Source organism: Hyla sarda, chromosome 3, assembly GCF_029499605.1.
Source record: "Hyla sarda isolate aHylSar1 chromosome 3, aHylSar1.hap1, whole genome shotgun sequence".
Lineage (NCBI taxonomy): Eukaryota > Metazoa > Chordata > Amphibia > Anura > Hylidae > Hyla > Hyla sarda.
In genome coordinates, this window is record NC_079191.1 from 82,554,964 (window position 1) to 82,572,862 (window position 17,899).

Here is a 17,899-nt window from a genome sequence, read left to right on the forward strand (position 1 = left end):
CCAGTGGTCTGAGCAGGCTGTGGTCCTTAGTTTGGATGCCAAAAAGGCCTTTGATGGGCTGGGCTGACCCTTCCTTTTTGCCACCCTTCAGAAGTTTGGAATTACAGGCAATTTTTTCACTGCACTGCGGGTTGTCTACTCTCGACAAACTCCCTCACGCCTCTACTTCTCCCTTTCCTCTCTTTAATGGAACTAGGCAGGGGTGTCCATTATCTCCACTGATTTTTGCCTTATGTATTGAACCCTTAGCCGCCATGATTCGTGGGAATGCGGACATCTCTGGTATAGCCCTCCATGATAGAGACTTCAAAATTTGCCTCTTTGCGGACGATGTCCTTCTCACCCTTTCGAGACCTCTGACTTCCCTCCCAAACCTTTATAGGGTTCTCCGTTCTTATGGTATAGTTTCTGGCTATAAAGTTAATCTTTCTAAAACTGAGGTATTGCCTTTGAATCTCCTGTCTTCTCTTTCTGTCCAATTGCTAGCTGCCTATTCTTTTCGATGGTCACCTGCTGCTATTACCTGCCTTGGTGTTTGCCTCACTTCCAGCTACTCCACTCTTTACTCTGCTAATTACTGTCCTCTCTTCCAACATCTTTGCTTTCTCATGGACAAGTGGTGGTCCTAATATATCTCCTTTTTTGGACGCATAGCGGCAGTTAAAATGACCATACTTCCTAAACTGCTAAACTTTTTTGAAACGCTGCCAGTGCGCTACGCTTGCTGTTGTATGCTTTGGGAGCGTTCCAATCAGCCATTTTTTGTTTTATCTGGGAAGGTAAGAGGCATCGCCTCCCGCTGTTGGTTATGTTGGCGAGTAGGCATATGGGGGGGTTGTCGGTACCGGATGTTGCTAAGTACTACTGGGCTGCCCATTTGCCCCACCTAGCTTCTTGATCCTCTTACCATGCCTATAGCCATTGGATGGAGCTCGAGAAACTGTGGTTGGCCCCGGTCTATCCGAATATGTTCCTCTGAAGTGCTGCCCCTCCTATAGTCCCCCCTGGCCCCCTCCTTTTCTAAGTATGTTTGGGGGTATTGCTCCAGGAAATTCCAGCTTTTCTCCCATGTCTCCCCCTTGCAGTCTTTCCTTTATCATCCAGCTTTCCCCCCGATCCTCACTTCTAGCATGATCAAGGAGTGGGGAGGTAGGGGGCCTCTTCTTTTGGGCCGACTTAGTTGAACCCCTATCCCGAGCACTGTTGTCCTTTGAGGACTTAGTTTCCTGACATGGTCTTCCCTCCTCCAAACAGCTTCGTTATCTCCAACTCAGGCACTTCATGTCATCTGTGCTTGGCACTCATGTGGTCTCCCTTCCTACTGCCTTTGAGCAGTTATGCCGATCAGGGCCGCAGATGAAAGGGCTCCTCTCTGACATCTACTCTATTATTACTGCCCCCCCTGATGGGCCTGCTCCATCACATCATTACATGAGTCGTTGGGAGGAGGACTTGAACGCCAATATCACCCTACCCCAATGGTGGATAATTTGGCAATGGGCTTCTAAGGCTTCCATTTGTACAGAATATAAGGAATCCCAATGTAAGATGTTAATGGGCTGGCATCACACCCCTGCGCTGCTTAACAAACTGAATCCGAATATTCCCACCCCAATGCTGGTGTTGTGGGGTGGGGTGGGGCTGGGAATGGTCTTTCACATATTCTAACCCTGTCCTATCATTGTTCTGTATTGGGACATGGTGAAGCAACTGATACTGGAAGTCCTGGGTGCTCGGGTCCCCTTGGATCCCCCGGGTCTATTTATTATACCTCTCCACTCCAATCTTACCCAAACGGCCATTTAAATTGTTCATGCACCTGGTCTTAGCAGCTAAAACCCTAATTGCAAAATGCTGGAAACTAACCCTTCCCCATCAGAGACTGATCTGGTGGTGAGAATCAAGGAAATTCGTTCTCTTGAATATCTTGCTGCCTCTCTCAATAGCTCTTGTTACGCCAAGCGCTCCAGGTCCCTGCTCCTCCCCGGAGCGCTCGCGGCGTTCTCCTCTCTGCAGCGCCCCGGTCAGACCCGCTGACCGGGAGCGCTGCACTGTCACTGCCAACGGGGATGCGATCCGCGTAACGGGACGCGCCCACCCGCAGGTCGCATCCCAATCTACTCACCTGTCCCGTTCCCCGGCTGTCACGTCCCCGCGCGCACGGCCCGCTCTCTAGGGCGCGCGCGCGCTCCGGCTCTCCGGGATTTAAAGGGCCAGTGTACCATTAATTGGTGCCTGGCCCAATCAGTGTCTTTTAGCTTTCACCGGTGCCTTCCTTATAAAAACCCACTTCCCCTTCCTGTCCTTGCCGGATCTTGTTGCCTTGTGCCTAGTGAAAGTGTTCTTGTGTGTGTCCATTACCAGTGTTTCCAGACCTTCTGCCGTTGCCCTTGACTACAAACCTTTGCCGCCTGCCCTGACCTTCTGCTACGTCTGACCTCGCCTCTGTCTAGTCCTCCTGTACCACGCCTGTCTCAGCAGTCAGTGAGGTTGAGCCGCTACCGGTGGACACGACCTGGTTGCTAGCGCCGCAGCCAGACCATCCCGCTTTGCGGCGGGCTCTGGTGAAAACGAGTAGCAACTTAGAACCGGTCCTCCGGTACGGTCCACGCCAATCCCTCACTGACACAGAGGATCCACCTCCAGACTGCCGAATCCTGACAGTAGATCCGGCCATGGATCCCGCTGAGGTGCCGCTGCCAAGTCTCTCTGACCTAACCACGGTGGTCGCCCAGCAATCCCAACAGATCGCGCAACAAGGACAACAGCTGTCGCAGTTGACCGCCATGCTACAGCAGCTTCTGCCTCTACAGCAGCAACCATCTCCTCCGCCAGCTTCAGCTTCTCCTCCGCAGCAAGTTGCCACCCCCAGACTCCGCCTCTCTCTACCTGATAAGTTTGATGGGGACTCTAAGATGTGCCGTGGATTCCTGTCCCAATGTTCCCTGCACCTCGAGATGATGTCGGATCAGTTCCCCACAGAACGGTCTGAGGTGGCTTTCGTGGTCAGTCTTTTTTCTGGAAAGGCCTTGTCCTGGGTCACACCGCTTTGGGAGCGCAGTGATCCTGCCACTGCTTCCGTCCAGACCTTCTCCGAAGTACGTAGTGTCTTTGAGGAGCCGGCCCGGGCTTCCTCAGCCGAGACGGCTCTTCCGAATCTCGTCCAAGGGAACTCTTCTGTGGGCGAGTACGCCATCCAGTTCCGCAGCCTCGCCTCTGAGCTATCCTGGAATAATGAGTAGTGTTGAGCGGCATAGGCCATATTCGAATTCGCGAATATTCGCGAATATATGGACGAATATTCGTCATATATTCGCGAATATTCGCATATTCATTATATTCTCGTTCTATTTTCGCACATGCGAATTTTCGCATATGCGAAAATTAGCATATGTGAATATTAGCATATACAAAATTAGCATATGCGAAAATTAACATATGTGAATATTAGCATATACAAAATTAGCATATGCGAAAATCCGCATATGCGAATTTTCGCACGCCAGTCTCACACAGTAGTATTACAGCCTTCTTTACATCACACAAGCTGGAAGCAGAGAGGGATGATCACTGTGATGTGTACTGTGAAGAAAAAAAGAAAAAAAAAACGAATATTCGTAATTACAAATATATAGCGCTATATTCGCGAAATTCGCGAATTCGCGAATATGCGATATTCGCGAATAATATTTGAATTGCGAATATTCGCGAGCAACACTAATAATGAGGCCCTCTGTGCGACCTTCAAGAAAGGCTTATCCAGGACACATCAAAGATGTGCTGGCCGCACGAGAAATTCCTGCCACCCTGTCTGAGCTTATCCAGTTGGCCACCCGCATTGATATGCTTTTTTTGAAAGACGCCAGGAGCTCCGCCAAGAAAAGGACCTTGATCACTGGGTACCTCTCTTCCAGAATCCTCTGCAATCTACTCCTGTGCCTCGCGCCGAGGAGGCTATGCAAGTGGATCGGTCTCGCCTGACCCAAGAAGAGAGGTCGCGTCGCAGAAATGAAAATTTATGCCTGTACTGTGCTAGTACCGAACATTTCCTAATGGACTGCCCTATTCATCCTCCGCGTCTGGGAAACGTACGCACGCACCCTGTTCACGTGGGAGTGGCGTCACTTGTTGTAAATTCTGCCTCTCCACGTCTGACTGTACCTGTGCGGATTTCTCCTTCCGCCAACTCCTCCTTCTCAGCAGTGGCCTTCTTGGACTCAGGTTCTGCAGGAAACTTTATTTTGGCCTCTTTCGTTATTAGGTTCAGTATCCCAGTAACCCGTCTCGTCAAACCGCTCTTTATCTCTTCTGTTAACGGAGAAAAATTGGACTGCACTGTGCGCTACCGCCGTAGATGAAGTAACCCGGGACTTCTCCATTATCTGGAAGGAGACTCAAGAGTCGCTCCTACTGGCCTCGTCTCGTATGAAGAGACTTGCAGATAAAAAGAGGGGGAGACCTAAGGGGGGGGTGGTTCTGTTATGCCGAGCGCTCCGGGTCCTCCTCGCTCGCGGCGTTCTCCTCTCTGCAGCGCCCCGGTCAGACCCGCTGACCGGGAGCACTGCACTGTCACTGCCGGCGGGCATGCGATCCGCGTAGCGGGACACGCCCGCCCGTGGGTCACATCCCAATCTACTCACCTGTCCCGTTCCCCGGCTGTCACGTCCCGGCGCGCACGGCCCTGCTCTCTGGGTCGCGCGCGCGCCGGCTCTCCGAGATTTAAAGGGCCAGTGCATCATTAATTGGTGCCTGGCCCAATCAGTGTCTATTAGCTTCCACCTGTGCCTTCCTTATAAAAACCCACTTCCCCTTCCTGTCCTTGCCGGATCTTGTTGCCTTGTGCCTAGTGAAAGCGTTCTTGTGTGTGTCCATTACCAGTGTTTCCAGACCTTCTGCCGTTGCCCTTGACTACAAACCTTTGCCGCCTGCCCTGACCTTCTGCTACGTCTGACCTCGCCTCTGTCTAGTCCTCCTGTACCACGCCAGTCTCAGCAGTCAGTAAGGTTGAGCCGCTACCGGTGGACACGACCTGGTTGCTACCGCCGCAGCAAGACCATCCCGCTTTGCGGCGGGCTCTGGTGAAAACCAGTAGCAACTTAGAACCGGTCCTCCGGTACAGTCCACGCCAATCCCTCACTGACACAGAGGATCCACCTCCAGCCTGCCGAATCCTGACAACTCTTTACCTCTCTTCCTATCTCTATGGGAGCCCTGGGATAGGTTTCTGGATAGGCAACCTCCTTAGCTCTCCCACTTACTCTGAAGCTACTTTTTCTTCCCATCTTTCTTAAGCCTTACCCCTTCTCCCGCTACACTCCTTATCTACCCCCCATGTTCTCTCTCTGTCTTCATGTTGTTGTCCGTGTTTGTTATGTCTGGTGGAGATTTGTACTTCTCTGTTTTGTAGGTACCCGATAAAGGTCCTTTTTGGATTTACCCAGGAGATTTTTCAAGTATACGCCATGACTGATAGTCGAGTATCAGTATGTTTTTTCCCCCTGGTATTTCATTTTGATTTGCACTTTGCTCTAGTATGTATCTTGTGTTGTTCTGCCTTTGTATTGAAAAACTTTAATAAATTTTTTTTTAAAAGCTATGAATTATACCTTTCCCCTTGCTCACATTATGTGAACTCACGGCAGGAGAAAGTGGGCGTTCCCCAGCAGGCGCAACATCACTAAAGTCTGCAAGTGCTATGCCTCACCATGCCCCGCACGCACTTCCTTAGTTTGGTCTCTGAGAGGCTGGGAGGAGACCAAACTAACTGTATGACTTGCGGCAGGGAACAGAACAGAGCCACCTAGTGGCCATTTTTTTAAATCACATTAAAAACATATGAAGGTTGAGAATTTTAACAGCAAGCAAATAGCAAATTGTCGTATAATTACATAAGGAACAATATATTAAAAGTTTAGTTTGGTATCAGGTATGTGCTCATTAAATACCTTCTATGTATTTGTATTTTTTTCTAGATATTTTAGGTATTGATAGGATAGGATATTGGGCAGACTAGATGAGCCAAATGGTTCTTATCTGCCGACACATTCTATGTTTCTATGTTAAAAAACTTGTAAATTTTTTTGTTTGTTTGTTTTGCACAAAAGATAAATCTGTGACCTAAATATCAGCAGAAAACATTTTTGTTTGCTTTTTTTGATTAGAAGAACTCTGCTTCTTTGGCTACCAAAAGGCCAAAGATCGCAGGTTTGCCCCCCCTCCCCCTTCCTAATGAATGTGAATGACATAAAAGTGACTTCTGGTCAAATTCGGGTCACAGCAACTTGTGTGTTGCAACACAACTACATTGCGCTCTTTGGCCACGCGACAAGTGTCACAAGCAAAGTAGCTGAGTAACCTAGCATTAGAGCATGGTTCACAATTAAAGAGGAGAAATGGCAAGAGACTAATGAAGTATGAGGCTATGTTCACAGCGGGCGGCGGCAGAATATGCCAGCGATAAGACCGTGCCGCCTCCATATATTGCAGTGCATTCCATGAAATTGCCAAATGGAATATTCCTGCCGAATTCCGCATGGAAATTCCGCCATGTGAACATACCCTAAGGGCCCATGCACACTATGGAATTCCACTTGCAGCAGTCTCTGAGGGGGAGATTTATCAAAACCTGTGCAACGGAAAAATTGCCTAGTGACCCAAAGCAACCAATCAGATCCCTTTTTATATTTTTGACAAGGCCTCTGCAAATTGAAAGAAGCGATCTGATTGGTTGCTATGGGCAACTAGGCAACTTTTCCTTTGCACAGGTTTTGAAAAATCTCCCCCTGAATATATTGCACACTTTTGAAGTTCCATTCCAGATTCTGCCAAAATTGTTGCAAAAAATTGTGCTTTTAATCTAATTTTTTTTTATTTTATTTCTCAGCCAAGTGTCAAGGAGGAGAAGCTGTTCGAGTGCCATAGCAAGGTACACCTCCTTGTTAGCCCTGGCCTCCCAGCCCCTTCTTGATTGATGTTCAGAGCCCTGTAGGTTAATCAATGAGGGATGTGAGGGCGAGTGAGGAGGCGTGTCAGGCTGTGGCACTAGAACAGCTCCTCCTCCTTGACACTTGGTTATGAATTATAATTTTATAATTTTGACAACCACAATCAGCTCCAGGAAAGGTGCGGACATTCCGGAGAGGGCGGGTGCTGGTATAATCTGGCTGGCACTAGGACCGCACAGGAATGCGCCATCTCATAGACTGCTATGCATTCCGTGCAGTTTTTGCACAAAGAATGAACGTGTTCATTCTTTGTGCGGACACGGAAATCGGAATTTCCGTGTGCACAGAGCAGCAGAATCCTGTTGAATTCAATGGGACTCTACTGCAGCGGAATCCCCATGCTGGTTCCTGACAGATATCCAGTGGTGTCTGCAGCCCTTAGCAGAAAATTCAGTTGACAGATTCCCTTTAACATGTGATTCATCTAATGAACAGCAGAGGGCAGTCCTAAATGCCAATTAAGATTCCACAATGTGCAAAGTCTAATAAACCTCACAACATGTAGCAAACCAACACAAGTGAAAAACTGAACTGAAATTAACTCCACCTGAACCAAAAAGTGGTTTGGGGGAAGTTTTAAGAAAATATATCTTACTTAAAAAGTGCTTTCTACTCTGAAAAGTAGCAAAAATAGCTGTAGTGCAGTGTTTTCCAAACAGTGTGCCTCCAGCTGTTGCAAAACTACAACTCCCAGCATGCCCGGACAGCCAACGGCTGTCCGGGCATGCTGGGAGTTGTAGTTTTGCAACAGCTGGAGGTACACTAGTAGAAAAAGACTGTTGTATTAAAAGAGCTGGCCTAAACAAAAATGGGTTTTTATAGTTTTAACCTTTTAGGCTTAATCCATAAAAAAAAAAGTATAAAAATGACACCAAGCTTTGTAGCACGGTACAGTCTATAGAGGATGTGTATAGGTTACAAGATGACTTGGATAGACTAAGGGGGAAATTTATCAAGCGATTTAGACTGGTTTTTCCTGTCTAAATTTGTCGCACAGAAAGTCGCAGTCTAAATATGTGCGACTTTTCTGCGATTTTTGCTCTAGAGGATTTTTAGAACATGATGCATTCTAGTCTATTTTAGACCGAAATGCATTGAAAAATGCATTGGTGCTGAATTTATCAAGTGCGACTTTTGTGCGACAAGTCGCATCTGCCCAAAATACGCTGAAATGTCAGACCATGTTGGAGCAGGTCTAAATGCAGTTTAAGCTGTAGACCCTGAAGTCTGAGCACAGAATTTATCAAGAGCTGTGAGACCATTGATAAATTAGGAGCACAATAGACAGGAGACAACCACATACGCTGGTCTATAAGCATACCCAGAATAGACTAGATTAGTAAATGTCCCCCTAAGTGTCTGGGCATCCACTTGGCAAATGAGGTTTAATGTGGATAAATGTAAAGTTATGCATCTGGGTACTAATAACCTGCATGCATCGTATGTCTTAGGGGGGATTAAACTGGCAGAGTCACTGGTAGAGAAGGATCTGGGTGTACTTGTAGATCACAGACTACAGAATAGCATGCAATGTCAGGCTGCTGCTTCCAAAGCCAGCAGGATATTGTCATGTATCAAAAGAGGCATGGACTCAAGGGACAGGGACATAATACTCCCCCTTTATAAAGCATTGGTACGGCCTCACCTGGAATATGCTGTTCAGTTTTGGTCACCTGTCCATAAAAGGGACACTGCGGAGTTGGAAAGGGTGCAGAGACGCACGACTAAACTAATATGGGGCATGGAACATCTTAGCTATGAGGAGCGATTAAAGGAGTTACAATTGTTTAGTCTTGAGAAGAGACGTTTAAGGGGGGATATGATAAACGTATATAAGTATATAAATGGTCCATACAAAAAATATGGAGAAAAACTGTTCCAGGTTAAACCCCCCCCCCAAAGGACGAGGGGGCACTCCCTCCGTCTGGAGAAGAAAAGGTTTAGTCTAAAGGGGCGGCACGCCTTCTTTACCGTGAGGACTGTGAATTTATGGAACGGTCTACCTCAGGAACTGGTCACAGCAGGAACAATTAACAGCTTTAAAACAGGGTTAGATACATTCCTGGAACAAAATAACATTAATGCTTATGAAGAAATATAAAACTACATCCCTTTCCCTTATCCCCTTACATCCTTCCCTTCAATCCCCTGGTTGGACTTGATGGACGTATGTCTTTTTTCAACCATACTAACTATGTAACTATGTAACTATGTCTAAATAGAAAAATAGGCTGATGCAAGATTTTGCAGCGTGAGGAAAAGGGAGAGCAATAATACCTGCCATGGAGTCTACCTAATCTCTTATCGGGGGTATTCAAATGTAGAATTTAAACAGCTTGAAATATGAGCCTAACCTCTTTCCTTTTGTATTTTCAGAAAGTATCTCAAGAATGTTCTACCTTTACTAAGGTCCGTTTAACCCCTTAAGGAACAGGCCCATTTTGGCCTTAAAGGGGTACTCCGGCGCTAAGACATCTTATCCCCTATCTAAAGGATAGGGGATAAGATGCCTGATCGCGGGGTCACGCCCCCTCCCTTAGGCTTGCATTGAGGGTGCGGAGCGTGATGTCAGACATGGGCGGAGCCGTGACGTCACTATGCTCCGTCCCCGTGATCGCCAGTAATCAGACCCCGAGCGAGCACGCTCCGGGGGCTGATTTTAACGGGATGCGGCGTGGAAGATCACGGGGGTACCCATCGGCAGGACCCCCGCGATCAGGCATCTTATCCCCTATCCTTTGGATAGGGGATAAGATGTCTTAGCGCCGGAGTACCCCTTTAAGGACCAGACCAATTTTATTTTTGCATTTTCCTTTTTTCCTCCTCGCCTTGTAAAAATCATAACTCTCTTATATTTCCATCCACAGACCCATATGAGGGCTTGTTTTTTGCGTCACCAATTGTACTTTGTAATGACATCACTTATTTTACCATAAAAGGTACGGCGCAACCAAACAAATATTATTTATGTGGGAAAATTGAAAATAAGACCACAATTTAGCAAATTTTGTAAGGTTTTGTTTTCACGCTGTACACTTTCCGGTAAAAATGACATGTTCTCTTTATTCTGTGGGTCAATACGATTCTTTTCTATAATTGTACCGCTTAATAAAATTCTCAAACCATTTTAACAAAATTAGTATGTTTGAAATTGCCCTATTTTGACCACCTATAACTTTCTCATTTTTCCGTATATGGGGCGATATGAGGGCTCATTTTTTGCGCCATGATCTGTAGTTTTTATCAGCACCACTGTTGCTTAGGTTTTACTTTTTATCAATTTTTTATTAGCAGCAGCAATTTTGGACCTTTTTTACGTTTATGCTGTACACCGTATGGGATAATTAACAATATATTTTAATAGTTCAGACTTTTACGCATGCGGCAATACCAAATATGTGTATTAATTATTTTTTTCATGCTTTTTTGGGGTAAAATGGGAACAACGGACGTTTTACTTATTTATTGGGGGAGGGGATTTTTCAAATTTTTTTACTTTTTTATTTAAAATTTTTTTACACTTTTTTTGTCCCCATAGGGGACTATTCATAGCAATCATTTGATTGCTAATACTGTTCAGTGCTATGTATAGGACATAGCACTGAACAGTATTATCGGTGATCTTCTGCTCTGGTCTGCTCGATCTCAGACCAGAGCAGAAGACCACGGGAGACGGCCAGAGCCAGAGCCAGGTGAGGGGACCTCCGGCCCCCATGCTGGATGATCCATCAAAGTACCGCACTGCCGCAGATGCCGTGATCTGTATTGATCACGGCATCTGAGGGGTTAATGGTGGACATCCGTGCGATCACAGATGTCCGCCATTACCGGCGGGTCCCTGGCTGCTAATAGCAGCCGGGACCTGCTGCGCATGACGCAAGCAACACTCCGGTGCTCGCGATCATGGCGGCGTGTAAATGTACGTCATAGTGCGTTAAGTACCACGTCACTATGGCGTACATTTATGTCCATTTTATTTAAAAAATGTTTTATTTTCTTTCTCAGCCAAGTGTCAAGGAGGAGAAGCTGTTCGAGTGCCACAGCAAGGTTCCCCTCCTTGTTAGCCCTGGCCTCCCAGCCCCTTCTTGATTGATGTTCAGAGCCCTGTAGGTTAATCAATGAGGGATGTGAGGGCGAGTGAGGAGGCGTGTCAGGCTGTGGCACTAGAATAGCTCCTCCTCCTTGACACTTGGTTGAGAATTATAATTTTATAATTTTGACAACCACAATCAGCTCCAGGAAAGGTGCGGACATTCCGGAGAGGGCGGGTGCTGGTATAATCTGGCTGGCACTAGGACCGCACAGGAATGCGCCATCTCATAGACTGCTATGCATTCCGTGCAGTTTTTACACAAAGAATGAACGTGTTCATTCTTTGTGCAGACACAGAAATCGGAATTTCCATCTGCACAGAGCAGCAGAATCCTGTTGAATTCAATGGGACTCTACTGCAGCGGAATCCCCATGCTGGTTCCTAACAGATATCCAGTGGTGTCTGCAGCCCTTAGCAGAAAATTCATTTGACAGATTCCCTTTAACATGTGATTCTTCTAATGGACAGCAGAGGGCAGTCCTAAATGCCAATTAAGATTCCACAATGTGCAAAGTCTAATAAACCTCACAACATGTAGCAAACCAACACAAGTGAAAAACTGAACTGAAATTAACTCCACCTGAACCAAAAAGTGGTTTGGGGGAAGTTTTAAGAAAATATATCTTACTTAAAAAGTGCTTTCTACTCTGAAAAGTAGCAAAAATAGCTGTAGTGCAGTGTTTTCCAAACAGTGTGCCTCCGGCTGTTGCAAAACTACAACTCCCAGCATGCCCGGACAGCCAATGGCTGTCCGGTCATGCTGGGAGTTGTAGTTTTGCAACAGCTGGAGGTACACTAGTAGAAAAACACTGCTGTATTAAAAGAGCTGGCCTAAACAAAAATGGGTTTTTATAATTTTAACCTTTTAGGCTTTATCCATAAAAAAAAAAAAAAAAAAAAGTATAAAAATGTATAAATAGAAAAATAGGCTGATGCAAGATTTTGCAGCGTGAGGAAAAGGGAGAGCAATAATACCTGCCATGGAGTCTACCTAATCTCTTATCGGGGGTATATTAAAAGGTAGAATTTAAACAGCTTGAAACATGAGCCTAACCTCTTTCCTTTTGTATTTTCAGAAACTATCTCAAGAATGTTCTACCTTTACCAAGGTCCGTTTAACCCCTTAAGGACCAGGCCCATTTTGGCCTTAAAGGGGTACTCCGGCACTAAGACATCTTATCCCCTGTCCAAAGGATAGGGGATAAGATGCCTGATCGCGGGGTCACGCCCCCTCCCATAGGCTTGCATTGAGGGGGTGGAGCGTGATGTCAGACATGGGCGGAGCCGTGACGTCACTATGCTCCGTCCCCGTGATCGCCAGTAATCAGACCCGGAGCGAGCACGCTCCGGGGGCTGATTTTAACGGGGTGCAGCGTGGAAGATCACGGGGGTACCCAGCGGCGGGACCCCCGCGATCAGGCATCTTATCCCCTATCCTTTGGATAGGGGATAAGATGTCTTAGCGCCGGAGTACCCCTTTAAGGACCAGACCAATTTTATTTTTGCATTTTCGTTTTTTCCTCCTCGCCTTGTAAAAATCATCAAATTTTGGAAGGTTTTGTTTTCACGCTGTGCACTTTCCGGTAAAAATTACATGTTTTCTTTATTCTGTGGGTCAATACAATTAAAATGATACCCATGTTATATGCTTTTCTATAATTGTACCGCTTAAAAAAAAATCTCAAACCATTTTAACAAAATTAGTATGTTTGAAATTGCCCTATTTTGACCACCTATAACTTTCAAATTTTTCCGTATTTGGGTGATATGAGGGCTAATTTTTTGCGCCATGATCTGTAGTTTTTATCAGTACCACTGTTGCTTAGGTTTTACTTTTTATAAATTTTTTATTAATTTTTTTGGGAATAAAATGTGACAAAAAAGCAGCCATTTTGGACTTTTTTTTATTTTATTAGGTTTAGGCTGCACACCGTATGGGATGATTAACAATATATTTTGATAGTTCAGACTTTTACGCACGCGGCGATACCAAATATGTGTATTAATTATTTTTTTCACATTTTTGGGGGGTAAAATGGGAAAAACGGACGTTTTAAATATTTATTGGGGGAGGGGATTTTTCTAATTTTTTTACTTTTATATTTTACATTTTTTTTTACACTTTTTATGTCCCCATAGGGGACTATTCATAGCAATCATTTGATTGCTAATACTGTTCACTGCTGCAGATGCCGTGATATGTATTGATCACGGCATCTGAGGGGTTAATGGTGGACATCTGCGCGATTGCAGATGTCTGCCATTACCGGCAGGTCCCTGGCTGCTGATAGCAGCTGGGACCTGCCGCTATCAGCGGTGCTCGTGATCATGGCGGCGCGTAAATGTACGTCATAGTGCGTTAAGTACCACGTCACTGTGGCGTACATTTACGTCCATTGTCGTTAAGGGGTTAAAGAGATTAAAGGGGTACTCCGGAGGAATATAAATGTTTTCGAATCTACTGGTGCCAGAAAGTTAAACCGATTTTTAAATTACTTCTATTTAAACATCTTAATCCTTTCAGTACTTATCAGCTGCTGTATGCTACAGAGGAAGTGGTGTAGTTTTTTCCAGTCTGACCACAGAGCTTTCTGCTGACACCTCTGTCCATGTCATGAACTGTCCGCAGCAGGAGAGGTTTGCTGTGGAGATTTGCTCCTGCTCCGGACGGTTCCTGACATGGGCAGAGGTGTCAGCAGAGAGCACTGTAGCACTGTAGTCAGACTGGAAAGAACTGCGCAACTTTCTCTGGATCATCCAGCAGCTGATAAGTACTGGAAGGATTAAGATATTTAAATAGAAGTAATTTACAAATCTACATAACTAAAATCTGTGGGGGGGATGTATGAAAATCTGTGTAGAGGAAGAGTGTCCGAGCACCCGCATTGCATCGCTGCTCTGGCCTCCTGTAGTATTGTATTGGTTTTCTAAAGACATTTATAAAACTGAATTCAGGAAGATCAGATCCTTCCTCTCGCTGGTTCCTGAACTGTCTGGAGGGAGACAGGTGGCTGTGGGGTTATAGGTGTTGCTTACAGTTCCAGACAATTGGCGGCTGTGGTCAAGATTTGGACTGCAGTCCGCCAGTTGAGCACCCCTACTCTATAAAGTCATGCCCCTTTGTAGCTTTCAAGATTTTTCCAGTAAAGATCAACTCGTCCAGACATGCAATTTCTAAACAAAATAACGAAATTCAAAAACTGTGTTTTAAACTTTCTAAGGCTACTTTCACAATGCCGTTAGGACACAGCAGTGTAATGACCATCAGGGGAGCCGGGGAGAACAGCGGGAGAAATATTACTGCGTGTGAGTCTTTTTCTCCCTCTATTCCCGCTACAAAATAACGACGCCCAATGGACCCCATTATAGTAAATTGGATCAATCAGGACCCGTTATTGCCCATTGTGCCCCATCCCAAAAATGTCCAATAAAGGCTGGAAAAAAAGAGAGCCTAATGGTTGTTTAAGGGCAAGCAGAGAGACACTGTGAAAGTTGCCCAAGACTGAACTAGTTGGAGGTGGAGCCGCACAATGGCGTGACTATGACGTGCGGCCCCGCCTGCAATCTTCCCTGGAAACGCAGGGCTACTGCCGGTGTAGTGAAAAAAACTGTGATCTGTGGCCTGTGGCCAAATGTGATCTACAGTAGTGAAAAGTGCTGAGTCACTGGACAGTCAGTGATTGGCTCAGACACGCACACCGGCCCCTCTGCTGGGGGTGCTGGGAGCTCAATCTGACACAGTTTTTTTTACAGGGATGGATTGCTTTTCAAGGCAATCAAAAAATACAAAACGAATCTCCTTGTAAATTGTGGAACACCATTTACAGATTTTACTCGGAACGTCACATTGCAGTCAGCGTATCGCAGGCCCTAGTGATGTCCCGCCTCGGCCGGTGATAGGCTGAGCGCACTGTCATGTAAGGAGCCAGCCAGAGCTCCTTACATGACAGTGTGCTCAGCCTATCACCGGTTGAGGCATGACATTGCTGCGGCCGGCGATACGCTGACAGCAGTGTGACGTTACAAGTCTAAGAAGAAGGAAGCCGAGCCGCAGCGATATCTCCATAACGGGGGAACGTAGGAAGGTGAGTTAAAGTTTGTTGCTGTTTTTGCAGCCCTGGCACAGGGAGAGGTAAATGTTTTTTGCCGCATATCTCCTTTAAAGAGAACCTGTCAGGTCCCGAAAGCCTTGTAAATGGTCCCAGGAGTTGACAGGTGAGGAGAATAACATTATTATTTTCTACGGGACTGATGAACATTGGCACTTGCTAAACTTTGGCAGTATTCGGCGGTCCTATAATGAGTGCTAGGCACGTGCAGAGCGCACCATTAAAGGGGTTATCCAGGAATAGAAAAATACAGCTAATTGTTTTTAGTTCTACTATAGGACTAGTTGGCTATCAATGGGGGCATTGGAGCAGTTGCCCATAGCAACCAATCAGAGTTCAGAAAAAAGAAATCTGGAATCTGGTTGCTATAGACAACTGCTCCACTGTTCCTCTGCACAAAATATGATAAATCTTCCCAATTGTGTTTTGCTGACAAGCAGTCTATAAGGTGCTGCAATACCCCAGGCAGACACAAGGGCCTTTTGTTAGGCTCCTGTTGCTATGACAACCCAGTGTTGGTGCACTGCACCAATGGGTTAATATAAGAAGCCTCCTCCCTCTGTAAGGCTGTGCTCACACTGCAGAATTAATGCAAAATATGCAGACAGCAGGCGCGGGCCGCTCAGAAATGCCCTGTCTCTATAGACAGCAGCAATGCAATTCCAAGTGGATTCCGTAGAAAGAATTGACATGGGCGGAATTTGAATGAAATTTAAATGGAATTCTGCAGCACCATGCACACAGCAAAATTTCCTCGTCATAAATATCTAGTGTGGAAATCTGCCATGTGCACAGTGCAGCAGAGTCCAACAACGGGACTCTGCTGCATCACAATTTCTGAGATAAATTTTTCCACCAGATACCGCCAAATAACACAATAGTGTTTGGTGAGCTAGAACAGAGTGCTGTTCTGGCAGGCTTGAGTTATTCATGTATTGGCTACCATATAATACTATATTTCCCCTACAAAAGGCTGGTCATGGTTTGTCCCCAAATCTGAATATATAAAAATGGACAGGTGAATCGTAGTGAACTACCTTACAGAGAGGCATGTAGTGAAAGGGGTACTGCTCCCCAGACATGTTATCCCCTATCCTGGTTATGCACAACAACCTTAGGTGAGTATGCTTTTTACAGTGTGTTGTCCCTCTTGTTTTTCACCGGTTATCAACTCTGTTGGGGCAATGTGCCCCATTTTGTTCTCCCTCTCTATGAAGGAGTCACAGGGATAGCCTCCAGGATTATGCCTCTGCCTAAAAACATTTAAAAAATCTACAATTTTTACTATTTTTCTAACACCCAGAATGTTGTTTGCTTGTGGAAGAAGAGTTTAGAAGAGGGTATCCTAAAGTGACACTAAAACTTATGGTATGAGGTTTAGTGTCACTTTAGGACACCTTCCAAACCCTGCCTCTGAGTTCACCAGAAAGCCTCTTAAGATACTAAAGAAAAAGAAATGTAAGACAGTAGGAAAAAGCAGAACTATCTATCCTTGACGCATAGCCTGGTGACTGCTCTCATACTTAATTATTTTTTTTTTCATTTCACAGCAGTTCATGTGACTTTGGTTTCCGTTATTTCCTTCCGCAACATCTAAAATAACCTCTAGAAGGAAGAAACATGCAGTTCTGCTTTAGAATGTGCCATGCTAACCACACGCGCACCTCGCTCTTCAGCTAAGTGGCCCATGTAACACCCTCTAGACCCCCAGATTGGCACCTGCTCACCTCTACTGCTCTCAATATCATCTCTCACCATTACTGCTTTGCTGACCTTTGTATGGCCAAAGAAGTGGGATTTTTTACTACCTTCTCTGCATGGTTCTCTGCGGGTCACTCATGGCAATGACACCACTTCTTTATTCAATCCTGTGGCCCCAAGCAGCTCAAGTGGAACCCAAGATGGTGTGCTCTTGGTTATGTGCGGTAAGTGACTCTCTTCATTGTGTCCTTTGGGGTTTTCTAGACCACAAGCAAATGAATGAGTGAATCCAATAAGTTACACTATTAAATTATAAGTATAAAGAAAACATTATATCTTTGAAGATATTGTCATGTAAAGTGTAATTTCGAGCTTCTTGAATGTTGCACTTGAATGTTAAACCTAGTTCTTTAATACAGAAGAATTTAGAAAGAACAGGTTCATAAAATAAAGATGACACATATAACAAATGCAAATTATAGATTACACTCATCTTAGTTTTAGCTTCCACATGTTTGGTATAGTAACATACACATTCTCCCCGTGTAATACTCTTTTGTCAAGCTGTTAACATCATGTTTATTAGTTATAATGAAAAGCTGGGTAAAAATGACTCAGCTTTCCTACTGTCCTAAGCGTTAAAGCTGTTTTGTAGTAATACATACCCTATTCCAACATTTTTTTACTTTACAAATACCTACAAAAACATTGTTTTATTATTTTAGTGAAAATGTTAAGCATTTTTTGTATGTGCATTTTTTCTTTTGTTGTTTAATGCACCCACCTATTCTAAAACCTCTGTAAGATAAACTCCTAGTCAGGTAGATCCAGGCAGATGTGCATTATATGGACAAGCATTTGTCTAAATGGTTATGCCTGCCATGTACTACTCTTCCCACGGTGCACCAGCTTCTGTATGAAAGGGAACGCTTGTAGGGAGACAGTTCCTTTTAATCTACTGTTGAAGTGGGGCTTCTCACCATATACAAACT

The 17,899-nt window shown here is 45.2% G+C and overlaps 1 protein-coding gene across 3 annotated transcripts in view; it reads left to right on the top strand.

Moving 5' to 3' along the window:
- The window catches only part of NRROS (negative regulator of reactive oxygen species), a 62,501-nt gene that overhangs the window by 15,563 nt on the left and 29,039 nt on the right, over positions 1-17,899 (top strand). For 2 of the 3 annotated variants that reach the window (XM_056564410.1, XM_056564412.1), the window contains exon 2: positions 16,757-17,131. The gene's annotated coding sequence lies outside the window, so the exon portion shown is untranslated. Of the gene's footprint in view, positions 1-16,196; positions 16,325-16,756; positions 17,132-17,899 lie in introns of those variants that run through there. The other variant, XM_056564411.1, reaches the window with a different exon arrangement.